The 13,949-nt window shown below is 47.8% G+C and overlaps 1 non-coding gene and 1 pseudogene across 1 annotated transcript; one reads left to right on the top strand and one right to left on the bottom strand.

Moving 5' to 3' along the window:
• LOC127033524 (bone morphogenetic protein receptor type-1B-like) overlaps window positions 1-13,949 on the top strand; it is an 83,916-nt pseudogene that overhangs the window by 40,171 nt on the left and 29,796 nt on the right.
• On the bottom strand, window positions 13,749-13,942 carry LOC127033893 (U2 spliceosomal RNA). Its single transcript, XR_007769247.1, has one exon. It is a non-coding gene; the product is annotated as a U2 spliceosomal RNA (small nuclear RNA).

Raw genomic sequence — 13,949 nt, 5'->3', positions numbered from 1 at the left:
AAATGGTTTATTCTCCTTTGTTGTAAGACTCAAGGCATCTGAGTCTTGGGGTCCCCCAGGGAAGGTTTTGGGGAGACCACAGTGAGCTAGGCACTGTATAAATCCCTGGCTGGTGGCAGCGTTATAAGGTCCAAGCTGGTAACTAAGCTTGGAGGTTTTCATGCTAACACCCATATTTTGGACGCTAAGGTCCAGATCTGGGAAAAATGTTATGACATGGTGTGCAGTGGTGGGATAGATAGAATCCAGAAGCCAGTAGGAATATTATATTTTTCTTTTCTCTGCTAGGGGCTTTTAAGCAGAGAGGGTTTGGTTTTAAAAGGAACCAGAGAGAAATTTTTTTTTCTGTTCTCTCGTGGCAGTAGCTTGCATATTAAGCAAGGAACCATTAAGCTGTGACAAAAGGGTCTTTTGTCAGACAATAGCACTCTGATTAACAGTCAAGTACCCAGCACAATACACATGCAAATGAAGTGGTTTTTCTGGTTTACTTTACATTTAAATTATTAGCTAGAGGAAGAAAGGGAAAAAGGCATTGTTGCTAGGCAGACCCCAGGGGGCAATAGAGAACCTGCAGTTCAGAAAATAAACACCAGAGGGCACCCCAACAAAAGAAAACAAGAACCATGACTTCCAAGGCAAAAATGGTAGCAGGGGAAAAAATCAAAGGAGCAGACCACAGGCGACAAATGGAAAAAAGAGAAAAAGAGGTGGAACTGAAAGAAAGAGAAGAACAGATCAAACAGGCAGCCCATAAAAGAGAACAAGATGCCAAAAGTGCAGCCCACCACAGAAAACAAGAAGAAGAGGCAGCCTACAGAAGACAGGTAGAACTCCAGAGGGAGACCCACCGACATGCCATGGAATTAGAAAAGGCTAAGCAACATGCTCCAGCCAATCCTAACAACCCTTCGCCAGTACTTGTTCCACAGCACAGGAAATTTCCCACCTACAAGGCAGGTGATGACACCCAGGCCTTCTTGGAAAATTTTGAAAGAGCCTGTCTTGGGTACAGCATCCCTGAAGACCAGTACATGGTAGAATTGAGGCCACAGCTCAGTGGACCTTTAGCAGAGGTCGCGGCTGAAATGCCAAAGGACCGAATGAATGATTATAAACTGTTTCAAAACAAGGCCAGATTAAGAATGGAGATAACCCTGGATCATGCCCATCGGTGTTTCAGAACCCAAAAGTGGAAACCAGATGTGTCATTTCCCAAACACGCCTACTACGTTGGGAAAAATTATGTGGCCTGGATATCAGGACACAATGTTAAATCCTTGGAAGAACTGCACCTCCTCATACAAATGGAGCAGTTCTTGGATGGTGTTCCTGAGGACATAACACGGCACATACAAGATGGAAAACCCAAAAATCTCACCGAGGCGGGGGAGATTGGAGCCAGATGGATGGAAGTGGCAGAAAGCAAGAAAGCTTCTGTCAACGGGAACGAATACCCCAGAGGGCACACCGACAATAAACCCTACAACCGAGGGCAACCAAAGACCCCACCTACAACCCAGGAAAGCCACAGACACCCTATTCTTCCACCTCACCAGTCTTCAGTAACCCACCTCGACCCAGTGACCAGTCAGCTGGAAGATGCTTTAAGTGTAATGAACTGGGACATTTAAAGGCCAACTGCCCAAAGACCGCCAACCGAGTGCAGTTCATTACACTACCATCACACCAAAGATCCCCAGGCCCAGATGCCTCTCAAATACCCTTGGAGCGAAGGGAAAATTTGAAAGTGGGCGGAAAGAAGGTTACTGCGTGGAGAGACACGGGGGCACAAGTGTCAGCTATCCACCAATTCTTCGTAGACCCCAAATTCATCAACCCAAAGGCCCAAGTGACAATTTACCCCTTCATGTCACAAGCTGTAGACTTGCCTACAGCTGAACTACCTGTCCAGTACAAAGGCTGGTCAGGAATGTGGACTTTTGCAGTCTATGACAATTATTCCATCCCCATGCTACTGGGGGAAGATTTGGCCAACCAGGTGAAGCGGGCCAAGATAGTAGGAACGGTTACATGTAGCCAAACCAGGCAAGCTTCCAGACCCATTCCTGTTCCTGAGCCATCCACAGACGCCCCGTCGGTGTTACTAGAGACCCAGAGAGAGGTAGTGGACCCAGATTCCATGCCAACCACTGAAACCGCCACAGCACCTCCAGTCCCAGGCCCGGAACTGGAACAGCAACCAGCAGGAGCAATTGCAACCACATTTTCAAACTCAATGCCAGAGGGTGCCAGCGAGCCAGAACTGGTAAAATCAACAGAGCCTGAAATACCCGCAGGTGCACCAGCGGAGAGCGGTTCACCAGCAACGGAAACAACCCCATCACCTACATCGCTTCCAGAGGGACCAATCCCAAGTCCACAGTGTGAGGAAGAACTGGTGACCCCAGCATCAAGGGAACAGTTCCAGACTGAGCAGGAAGCAGATGACAGCCTGCAGAAAGCTTGGGCGGTGGCACGGAGCACCCCACCACCTCTCAGCTCTTCTAATCGATCCTGGTTTGTTATAGACCAAGGACTTTTATACAAGGAGATTCTTTCTGGTGGACACTGGGAAGAATGGCAGCCGCAAAAACAGTTGGTGGTTCCAACTAAGTACCGGGGGAAGCTCTTAAGCTTAGCCCATGATCATCCCAGTGGCCATGCTGGGGTGAACAGAACCAAGGACCTGTTTGGGAAGTCCTTCCACTGGGAGGGGATGGGCAAGGACGTTACCAAGTATGTCCGGTCTTGTGAGGTATGCGAAAGAGTGGGAAAGCCCCAAAACCAGGTCAAGGCCCCTCTCCAGCCACTCCCCATAATTGAGGTCCCATTTCAGCGAGTAGCTGTAGATATTCTGGGTCCTTTCCCAAAAAAGACCCCCAGAGGAAAGCAGTACGTACTGACTTTCGTGGACTTTGCTACCCGATGGCTGGAAGCAGTAGCTCTAGGCAACACCAGGACTAACACTGTGTGCCTGGCCCTAACAGACATTTTTGCCAGGGTAGGTTGGCCCTCCGACATCCTTACAGATTCAGGATCTAATTTCCTGGCAGGGACCATGAAAGAACTGTGGGAAACTCATGGGATGAACCACTTGGTTGCCACCCCGTACCACCATCAAACCAATGGCCTGGTGGAAAGGTTTAATGGAACTTTGGGGGCCATGATACGTAAATTCATCAATGAACACTCCAATAACTGGGACCTAGTGTTGCAGCAGTTACTTTTTGCCTACAGGGTTGTACCACATGCCAGTTTAGGGTTTTCACCGTTTGAACTTGTGTATGGCCATGAGGTTAAGGGGCCATTACAGTTCGGGAAGCAGCAATGGGAGGGGTTTATGCCTTCTCCAGGGACTAACATTCTGGACTTTGTAAGCAACCTACAAAACACCCTCCGACACGCTTTAGCCCTTGCTAAAGAAAACCTAAAGGATGCTCAGGAAGAGCAAAAGGCCTGGTATGACAAACATACCAGAGAACATTCCTTCAAGGTAGGAGACCAGGTTATGGTCTTGAATGCGCAACAGGCCCATAAGATGGAAGCATCATGGGAAGGGCCATTCACGGTCCAAGAGTACCTGGGAACTGTAAACTACCTCATAGCATTTCTCAAGTCCTCACTAAAGCCCAGAGTGTACCATGTTAATTCTCTCAAGCCTTTCTATTCCAGAGACTTACAGGTTTGTCAGTTTACAGTCCAGGGAGATGATGCTGAGTGGCCTGACGGTGTCTACTATGAAGGGAAAAAAGACGGTGGGGTGGAAGAGGTGAACCTCTCAACCACCCTGGAATGTCTGCAGCAGCGACAAATCAAGGAGCTGTGCACTAGCTTCGCCCCATTGTTCTCAGCCACCCCAGGACGGACTGAACGGGCATACCACTCCATTGACGCAGGTAATGCTCACCCCATTAGAACCCCACCCTACCGGGTGTCTCCTCACACCCAAGCTGCTATAGAACGGGAGATCCAGAACATGCTACAGATGGGTATAATCCGCTCATCTACCAGTGCATGGGCATCTCCAGTGGTTCTGGTACCCAAACCAGATGGGGAAATACGCTTTTGCGTGGACTACCGTAAGCTAAATGTGGTAACTCATCTGGACAACTATCCAATGCCACGCACCGATGAGCTATTGGAGAAGTTGGGACGTGCCCAGTTCATCTCTACAATAGACTTAACCAAGGGGTACTGGCAAGTACCGCTAGATGAACCTGCCAAGGAAAGGTCAGCATTCGTCACCCATGCGGGGGTGTACGAATTTAATGTCCTTCCTTTCGGGCTGTGAAATGCACCCGCCACCTTCCAGAGGCTGGTAGATGGTCTACTAGCAGGACTAGGAGAATATGCAGTTGCCTACCTCGATGATGTGGCCATTTTTTCAGACTCCTGGCCCGAACACCTACTACACCTGGAAAAGGTCTTTGAGCGCATCAGGCAGGCCGGACTAACTGTTAAGACCAAAAAGTGTCAAATAGGCCAAAACAGAGTAACTTACCTGGGACATCAGGTGGGTCAAGGAACCATAAACCCCCTACAGGCCAAGGTGGATGCTATCCAAAAGTGGCCTGTCCCAAAGTCAAAGAAACAGGTTCAATCCTTCTTTGGCTTGGCTGGGTACTACAGGCGATTTGTACCACAGTACAGCCAAATCGCTGCCCCACTGACCGACCTGACCAAAAAGACCCAGCCAAATGCAGTTAAGTGGACTGATGAGTGTCAAAAGGCCTTTACCCAACTTAAGGCGACGCTAATGTCTGACCCTGTGCTCAGGGCCCCGGACTTTGACAAGCCATTCCTAGTAACCACGGATGCATCTGGGCGTGGTATTGGAGCAGTTCTCATGCAGGAAGCAACGGATCACAACTTCCATCCTGTCGTGTTTCTCAGCAAGAAACTGTCTGAGAGGGAAAGTCACTGGTCAGTCAGTGAAAAGGAATGCTATGCCATTGTGTATGCCCTGGAAAAGCTACGCCCATATGTTTGGGGACGGCGGTTCCAGCTACAAACTGACCATGCTGCACTAAAGTGGCTTCATACTGCCAAGGGGAACAACAAGAAACTTCTTCGTTGGAGTTTAGCTCTCCAAGATTTTGATTTTGAAATTCAGGGCATTTAAGGAGCTTCTAACAAAGTAGCTGATGCACTCTCCTGTGAGAGTTTCCCAGAATCCAGTAGTTAAAAAGTGTTCTTAAAATGTAAAAGTCTGTTAGTTATATACTCAGTGGTATATATAAAGGTGCATATGTTGTATTAATCTGTTTATTTTAAAGTTCTAGGAAGAAATCGCTGCCAGTGAGGTTCCCCACTGTCTGCAATTTAGGGGGCGTGTCATAAACAGATAGCTAAGGGTTAATGTCTCTTTCACCTGGAAAGGAGTAACCTGAAACACCTGACCAGAGGACCAATCAGAAAACAAGATTTTTTCAAATCTGGGTGAAGGGAAGTTTTGTGTGTGAGTTCTTTGTCTTTGTCTTGGGTCTGACCCTCTCGGCTATGAGAGTGATTTTTCTATCTCCTGGCTTTCTAATCTTCTGTTTCCAAGTTGTAAGTACAAAGATAGTAAGACAATAGGTTTATATTGTTTTCTTTTGTATTTACATGTGTGTAATTGCTGGAATGTTTAAATTGTATTCTTTTTTGGATAAGGCTGTTTATTCATTTTTTCTTTCAAGCAAATGACCCTGTATTTGTCACCTTAATACAGAGAGACCATTTTTATGTCCTTTTCTTTCTTTTTATATAAAGCTTTCTTTTTAAGACCTGTTGGAGTCTTTCTTTAGTGGGGACTCCAGGGAATTGAGTCTGGAGCACACCAGGGAATTGGTGGGAGGAAGAAGTCAGGGGGAAAATCTCTTCGTGTTAGATTTACTAAGCCTGACTTTGCATACCCTCTGGGTGAAGGGGGTGGGGGAGAGATTAGCTCTCTCGGTACTTGTGTTTTCCAGGACTGGAAACAGGGAGAGTGGAGTCCCTCTGTTTAGATTCACGGAGCTTGCTTCTGTATATCTCTCCAGGAACCCAGGGAGGGAACACCTGGAGGGGAGGAGGGGGAAGGGAAATGGTTTATTCTCCTTTGTTGTAAGACTCAAGGCATCTGAGTCTTGGGGTCCCCCAGGGAAGGTTTTGGGGAGACCACAGTGAGCTAGGCACTGTATAAATCCCTGGCTGGTGGCAGCGTTATAAGGTCCAAGCTGGTAACTAAGCTTGGAGGTTTTCATGCTTCACACGGGCCATTGCTGGAGTGGCCCTGAAAACAGCCACAGCAGCCGCTTCTCTGGCGGCCCCCCACAGGGGTCCCAGTGTGGCCGGAGCATCCGTCGTCCACTGACCCTGGCAGCAGTCCCTGGGCAGCCAGCCCGATCAGCTGCAGCCTCTGGCAGCTGGTGCTGCTAGCCCCAGGCACTCCCCCTCAATAGTGTCTCCACCGAGCCCTCCCTGCAGTGACCCCCTCATGCCCCCCAGCGTCATCCCCCCCAAGATTTAATCACAGGTATTTTTAGTATAAATCAGGGACGAGACAGGGGCCGTGAATTTTTGTTTATTGCCTGTGACCGGTCGCTGACTTCTACTAAAAATACCTGTGACTAAATCAGAGCCTTAATAATAATCTCAGAGAGGAACTGATTTTGATTAGAAAACTGACAGCCTCTGTTATGGTATAATCCCCACTCTGAACCTTAGCGTCCAAAAGATGGGGTACCAGCATGAATTCCTCTAAGCTCAATTACCAGCTTAGTACTTGTAGCGCTGCCACCAACCAGGAATTCCTCTGCCTGATACACTCCGGTCCCCACCCAAACCTTGCCCAGGGACCCCAACGACCCAGACCCTTTGGATCTTAACACAAGGAAAGTAAACCCTTTCCCTCACCGTTGCCTCTCCCAGACTTCCCCTCCCTGGGTTACCCTGGAAGATCACTGTGATTCAAACTCCTTGAATCCTAAACAGAGGGGAAAATCCATCTTCCCCCCTCCTTCTCTCTCCCCCTCCCAGACTCTCCCTGAGAGGGAAAGTAATCCTAACACAGAGAGAAATTAACCTTTCTCTCCCCCTTCCCTTCTTTCTCCCCATCAATTCCCTGGTGAATCCAGACCCAGTCCCCTGGGATCTCACCAGAATTTAAAAAACAATCAGGTTCTTAAACAAGAAAAGCTTTGAATTAAAGAAAGAAAAACAGTAAAAATTATCTTTGTAAATTTAAGATGGAATATGTTACAGGGTCTTTCAGCTATAGACACTGGGAATACCCTCCCAGCCTAAGTATACAAGTACAAATTAAAATCCTTTCAGCAAAATACAAATTTGAACTCCTCCTAGCCAAATACACTTTTGCACATAAAGAAAACAAACATAAACCTATCTCGCCTTATCTACCTAGTACTCACTATTCTGAACTTATAAGAGCCTGTATTGGAGAGATTGGAGAGAAACCTGGTTGCATATCTGGTCCCTCTGAGCCCCCAGAGTGAACAACAACCAAAAACTAGCAGCACACACAAAAACATCCCTCCCTCAAGATTTGAAATTATCCTGTCCCCTGAGTGGTCCTCTGGTCAGGTGACAGCCAGGCTCACTGATTTTATTAACCCTTTACAGGCAAAAGAGATATAAAGTACTTCTGTTCTATTAACTCCTCCTATCTGTTTATGACTCTCTCTCTCTCTCTCTCTCTCTCTGAAACACACACACACACACACACACTCTCTCTCTCTATAAGCCTATCTCTTTCTCTCTCACACACACACACACACACTCTGTAAGTCCATCTCCCTCTCACATGCGCACATACACACTGTAAGCCCATCTCTCTCTCTCTCTCTCTCTCTCTCTCTCTCACACACACACACACACACACACACACACACACACACTGTAAGCCCATCTCTCTCTCTTTTGCTGTCTCACACACACACTCTGTCAGACCACCTCTCTCTTGCTCTCTCTCTCACACACACAAACACACACACACACACTCTGTTAGCCCATCTCTCTCTCTCACACACACACACGAACTCTGTAAGCCCATATCATTCTGTCCCTCACACAGAAACTCTGTAACACCATCTCTCTCTCTCTCTCTCTCTCTCTCTCACACACACACACACACACACACACACACACACACACACACACACACTGGAAGCCGATCTCTCTCTCTCTCACACACTCTGTAAGCCCATCTCTCTCTCTCACACACACACACTCTCTGTAAGCCCATATCTTTCTGTCTCTCACACACACACACAAACTCTGTAACACCATCTCTTTCTCTCTCTCTCACATACAGACACAAACACTCTGTAACACCATCTCTCTCTCTCTTTCTCTCTCTCTCTCTCACACACACACAGACACACACACACACAGACACTCACACTGTAACCTCACCTCTCTCTCTCACACACTCTGAAAGCGCATATATTTCTCTCTCACACACTCTGTAAGCTGATCTCTCTCTCTCGCTCTCTCACACACTCTGTAAGCCCATCCCTCTCTCTCTCTCTCTCACACACACACACTCTGTAAGCCCATCTTTCTCTCGCTCTCACACACACACTCTGTAAGCCTATCTCTCACTTTCTCGCTCTCTCACACACACACACTCTGTAAGCCCATCTCCCTCTCTCTCTCACACACATGCATGCACACACTCTGTAGGCCCATCTCTCTCTCTCACACACACGCACTGTAAACCCATCTCTCTCTCTCACACACACACACGCACACTCTGTAAGCCCATCTCCCTCTCTCTCTCTCTCTCACACACACACACACACACACTCTGTAAGCCCATCTCTCTCTCTCGCTCTCTCATACACACACTCTGTGAGCCCATCTCTCTCTCTCTCTCTCTCTCTCTCTCTCACACACACACACACACACACTCTGTAAGCCCATCTCTCTCTCTCTCGCTCTCTCTCTCTCTCTCACACACACACACACACACACTCTGTAAGCCCATCTCTCTCTCTGTCTCTCACACACACACTCTGTAAGCCCATCTCTCTCTCTCTCACACACACACACACTCTGTAAGCCCATCTCTCTCTCTCTCTCTCACACACACACACACACACTCTGTAAGCCTATCTCTCTCTCTTTTGCTGTCTCACACACACACTCTGTAAGACCACCTCTCTCTTGCTCTCTCTCTCACACACACAAACACACACACACACACTCTGTTAGCCCATCTTTCTCTCTCACACACACACACGAACTCTGTAAGCCCATATCATTCTGTCCCTCACATAGAAACTCTGTAACACTCTCTCTCTCTCACACACACACACAAACACACATACACTGGAAGCCGATCTCTCTCTCACACACACACACACTCTGTAAGCCCATCTCTCTCTCTCACACACACACACACTCTGTAAGCCCATATCTTTCTGTCTCTCACACACACACACAAACTCTGTAACACCATCTCTTTCTCTCTCTCTCACATACAGACACAAACACTCTGTAACACCATCTCTCTCTCTCTTTCTCTCTCTCTCTCTCACACACACACAGACACACACACACACAGACACTCACACTGTAACCTCACCTCTCTCTCTCACACACTCTGAAAGCCCATATATTTCTCTCTCACACACTCTGTAAGCTGATCTCTCTCTCTCGCTCTCTCACACACTCTGTAAGCCCATCCCTCTCTCTCTCTCTCTCACACACACACACTCTGTAAGCCCATCTTTCTCTCGCTCTCACACACACACTCTGTAAGCCTATCTCTCGCTTTCTCGCTCTCTCACACACACACACTCTGTAAGCCCATCTCCCTCTCTCTCTCACACACACGCATGCACACACTCTGTAGGCCCATCTCTCTCTCTCACACACACGCACTGTAAACCCATCTCTCTCTCTCTCACACACACACACACACTCTGTAAGCCCATCTCTCTCTCTCGCTCTCTCATACACACACTCTGTAAGCCCATCTCTCTCTCTCTTGCTCTCTCACACACACACAGACACATTCTGTAAGCCCATCTCTCTCTCTCTCTCTCTCTCTCTCTCACACACACACTCTGTAAGCCCATCTCTCTCTCTGTCTCTCACACACACACACTCTGTAAGCCCATCTCTCTCTCTCTCACACACACACACACTCTGTAAGCCCATCTCTCTCTCACTCTCTCACACACACACTCTGTAAGCCCATCTCTCTCTCTCTCACACACACACACACTGTAAGCCCATCTCCCTCTCTCTCTCTCTCTCTCTCACACACACACACACACACACTATGTAAGCCCATCTCTCTCTCTCGCTCTCTCACACACACACTCTGTAAGCCCATCTCTCTCTCTCACACACACACTCTGTAAGCCCATCTCTCTCTCTCTCTCTCACACACACACACACACACACACACTCTATAAGCCCATCTCTTTTTCTCGCGCTCTCACACACACACACTCTGTAAGCCCATCTCTCTCTCTCTCTCTCTCTCTCTCTCTCTCTCTCTCACACACACACACACACACACACACTCTGTCTGACAGGCATTGGGCTGTGGGGTTCCCTCCTGTAGCCGCGCAGGCTGGAGCCTGCTCCTCCTGTGACAGGCAGGGGCTGGTGCAGAGCATGGCAGGACCTGGAGATGACATGTCCCCTAATGGCAGGACCCTTTCACAGCAAGGGCAGCACCTCCCCACGGTAGCACAGACCCACCTACTCCTCCTGCTTTCTCCTGACACCAGCCCTACACTTCCCGGCACCACCTCATGGCAACTTCTGTTTCCAGACTCGCACCAGAAATGGGAACTCTGGGCCAGGCCTGGCTCACCACTTCCTGATCACCCCCCTCCTGCTCTGCAAGATGGTTAACGGGGGGATGGGAAGAACCCAGGACTCCTGGCTCCCAGCCCCATCTGTACTAATGTACCAGACCCCACTCTAACCCCAGCGCTGGGAATGGAACCCAGGAGTCCTGGCTCCCAGCCTCTCTTTCTCTAACCACTAGACCGCACTCCTGCCCTTCTCGGGAGCCAGGACTCCTGGGTTCTATCCCCAACTCTGGGAGTAGACTGGGGTCTAGTGGTTAGAGCAGGAGGAGCCAGGACTCCTGTGTTTTATTCTCAGTGCTGCAGTTTGACCCTGGGCCTCAGTTTCTCCTCCTACTTTTTGGGTATGTAGCCTGTAAACTCTCTGGGGCATGGTCTGTCTCTCGCTGTGTCTGAACAGCGCCTGGCCCAACGGGGCCCTGATATCAGCTGGGGCAGAGATTGTCTCTGTGTCTGTCATAAACAGATAGCTAAGGGTTAATGTTCTTTTACCTGTAAAGGGTTAACAAGGGGAACCAAACACACCAGACCGGAGGACCAATCAGGAAACAAGACTTTTTCAAATCTGGGTGGAGGGAAGTTTTGGGTGTGAGTTCTTTGTTCTTTGTTCTTTGTCTTGGTTTGGTGACCCTCTCGGCTCTGAGAGTGATCTTTCTATCTCCAGGTTTTCTAATCTTCTGTTTCCAAGTTGTAAGTACAAGGATAGTAAGACAATAGGTTTTTTGTTTTGTTTTTTGTATTTACATGTGTGTAGTTGCTGGAATGTGTTAAATTGTATTCTTTTAAGCAATTGACCCTGTATATTGTCACCTTGATACAGAGACCATTTTATGTCTTTTTTCTTTCTTTTGATATAAAGCTTTCTTTTTAAGACCTGTTTGAGTGTTTTTCACTGGTTAAGGCTAAGAAACGAAGGGAGGGGGAAAATCTCTTGGTGTTAGATTTACTAAACCTGACTTTGCATACCCTCTGGGTGAGGGGGGAGAAAGATTAGATCTCTCGGTACTTGTGTTTCAAGGACTTGAAGCAGGGAATCTCCCAGAGTACCCAGGGCGGGGAAATCTGGGAGGAGGTAAAGAGGGTGGAATCCCTTTGTTTAGATTCACGGAGCTTGAATCTGTATATCTCTCCAGGAACCCAGGGAGGGAACACCTGGAGGGGAAGAGGGAGAAGGGAAGTGGGTTATTTCCCTTTGTGGTGAGACTCAGGGCATCTGAGTCTTGGGGGTTCCCCAGGGAAGGTTTTGGGGAGACCAGAGTGAGTCAGACACTGGAATTTTTCTGGCTGGTGGCAGCGATATCAGATCCAAGCTGGTAATTAAGTTTGGAGGTTTCATGCTAGCTTCTCATGTTCTGAACTCTAAGGTTCAGATCTGAGTAGGAAAGTTGTGACAGTGTCTGTGCAGCTCACGGCAAAATGTGGGCCTTGATTCTGCCCTGGTCTTTGTAGGTGCTGCTGTTGTACAGATAAATAATCATAATACTAGAAGCTGTGGCAGTGCGTGAGTGCACCACCATTGCCATGCAACGGCTAAATGTGATTCTTATCCCTGTGATCCCCACCCGTACGCCCTTTCTTCCCCCCCAGCTCCCCGATTCTCCACCCATGAGCCCCTTGTGCTACTGCCCTTGTCAACGGCAGCACAGAAAGCTGCCCAGCCCTAGTGCCAAAAGAAGAAGATGTGTGTGTGTGTGGGGGGGAGGCTTTGCAAAAATCGGTCACACCAATAGGAAACCACACCCAGCAATTTGTGACTTCACTTCCCAAAATTAGACACACACACACACACACACACACACACACACACACACACACACAGCCACCTTTGCCAATGCACCACCTCACCTCGTCCAGGGAGGTCTAGGCGCGGAGCTCTGTGTGGGAGCGGCGATGGACGGCACCATCAAGGTAGATTCAGGAGATGATCACAGGAGATTTGGTCTTTAGGGTGCGCTAGAGTTCTCCTTTGCTCCATGCTGAGGTTCTGTTTTTCTGCTGGGGCTGTTTTTCTTTGCCCCCACCCCCTTTTTAGGACTGCTCTTTTCTTCAGGTTATTCTAGCATCATTTCACTCCTGTAGGCTAGTCTGGTCTGAGAGGAGCTGCCTGACTCCTTTGTTCTCCTTTTCCCTGCTTGTAGCCCTTGCTGCGTTTGCTGTGCCCACTGGCAGCTGCTTCAACACAATTAGTTTTTTTTTAAAGCCTTAAAGAGTCCTGTGGCACCTTATAGAATAACAGACATCATCAGATGCATTTGGGTATTCACCCACGAAAGCTCATGCTCCAATACGTCTCTTAGTCTATAAGGTGCCACAGGACTCTTTGCTGCTTTGACAGATCCAGACTCACACGGCTACCCCTCAGATACTTGAAATTTCGTTTTTTGCTTGAGCCTTGTTACAGTCTTGACCTTCACAACATTCTCTGGCAAAGAGTTCCACAGGTTGACGGTGCGTTGTGTGAAGAAATACTTCCTTTTCTTTGTTTTAAACCTGCTGCCTAGTAATTTCATTTGGTGACCCCTAGCTCTTGTGGTATGAGAAGAAAGAATGAACACTTCCTTCTTATTTTCTCCACACTAGTCATGGTTTTATAGACCTCCTTTGTATCCCCTTTTAGTCGTCTCTTTTCCCAGCTGAGAAGTCCCAATCTCATTAATCTCTTCTTCTACAGAAGCTGTTCCATAGCCCCTCAGCATTCTTGTTGCTCTTTTTTCTGAATCTTTCCACTTCCAATATATCTTTTTTTTTTCAGATGGGGCAACAAAGAACCTCAACTCTATCAACTCACAAAAAGCTCCCAAGACATAACAATATTTTCTCATAAAGAAACCAAAACTCTGGACATTTCAATGACTTGGAAAAAAAAACTGCTTTCAAGAAATATCACCAGAGTAAAAGTCTTTCTGCTTGTCTAACCAAAACAGTCTCCTCAAAAGGAGATGCACCAATCTTGGAGACACTGCAATATGAGGTCAATGTATGGGGTGGACAGAGCAAGCTCCTAGTCCAGCCCCCTGTTTGGAAAACCAATGGAATATACAGTCCTTAAATTAAGGACATATCAGATATTCAACTGATAAGAACAAATACAGATTTAAAAGTTTATTAGAGAGTGTTTAAAAATAAATGATACAA

This window comes from Gopherus flavomarginatus, chromosome 13 (genome assembly GCF_025201925.1).
Source record: "Gopherus flavomarginatus isolate rGopFla2 chromosome 13, rGopFla2.mat.asm, whole genome shotgun sequence".
NCBI lineage: Eukaryota > Metazoa > Chordata > Testudines > Testudinidae > Gopherus > Gopherus flavomarginatus.
This window is presented reverse-complemented; position numbering and strand designations above follow the sequence as displayed.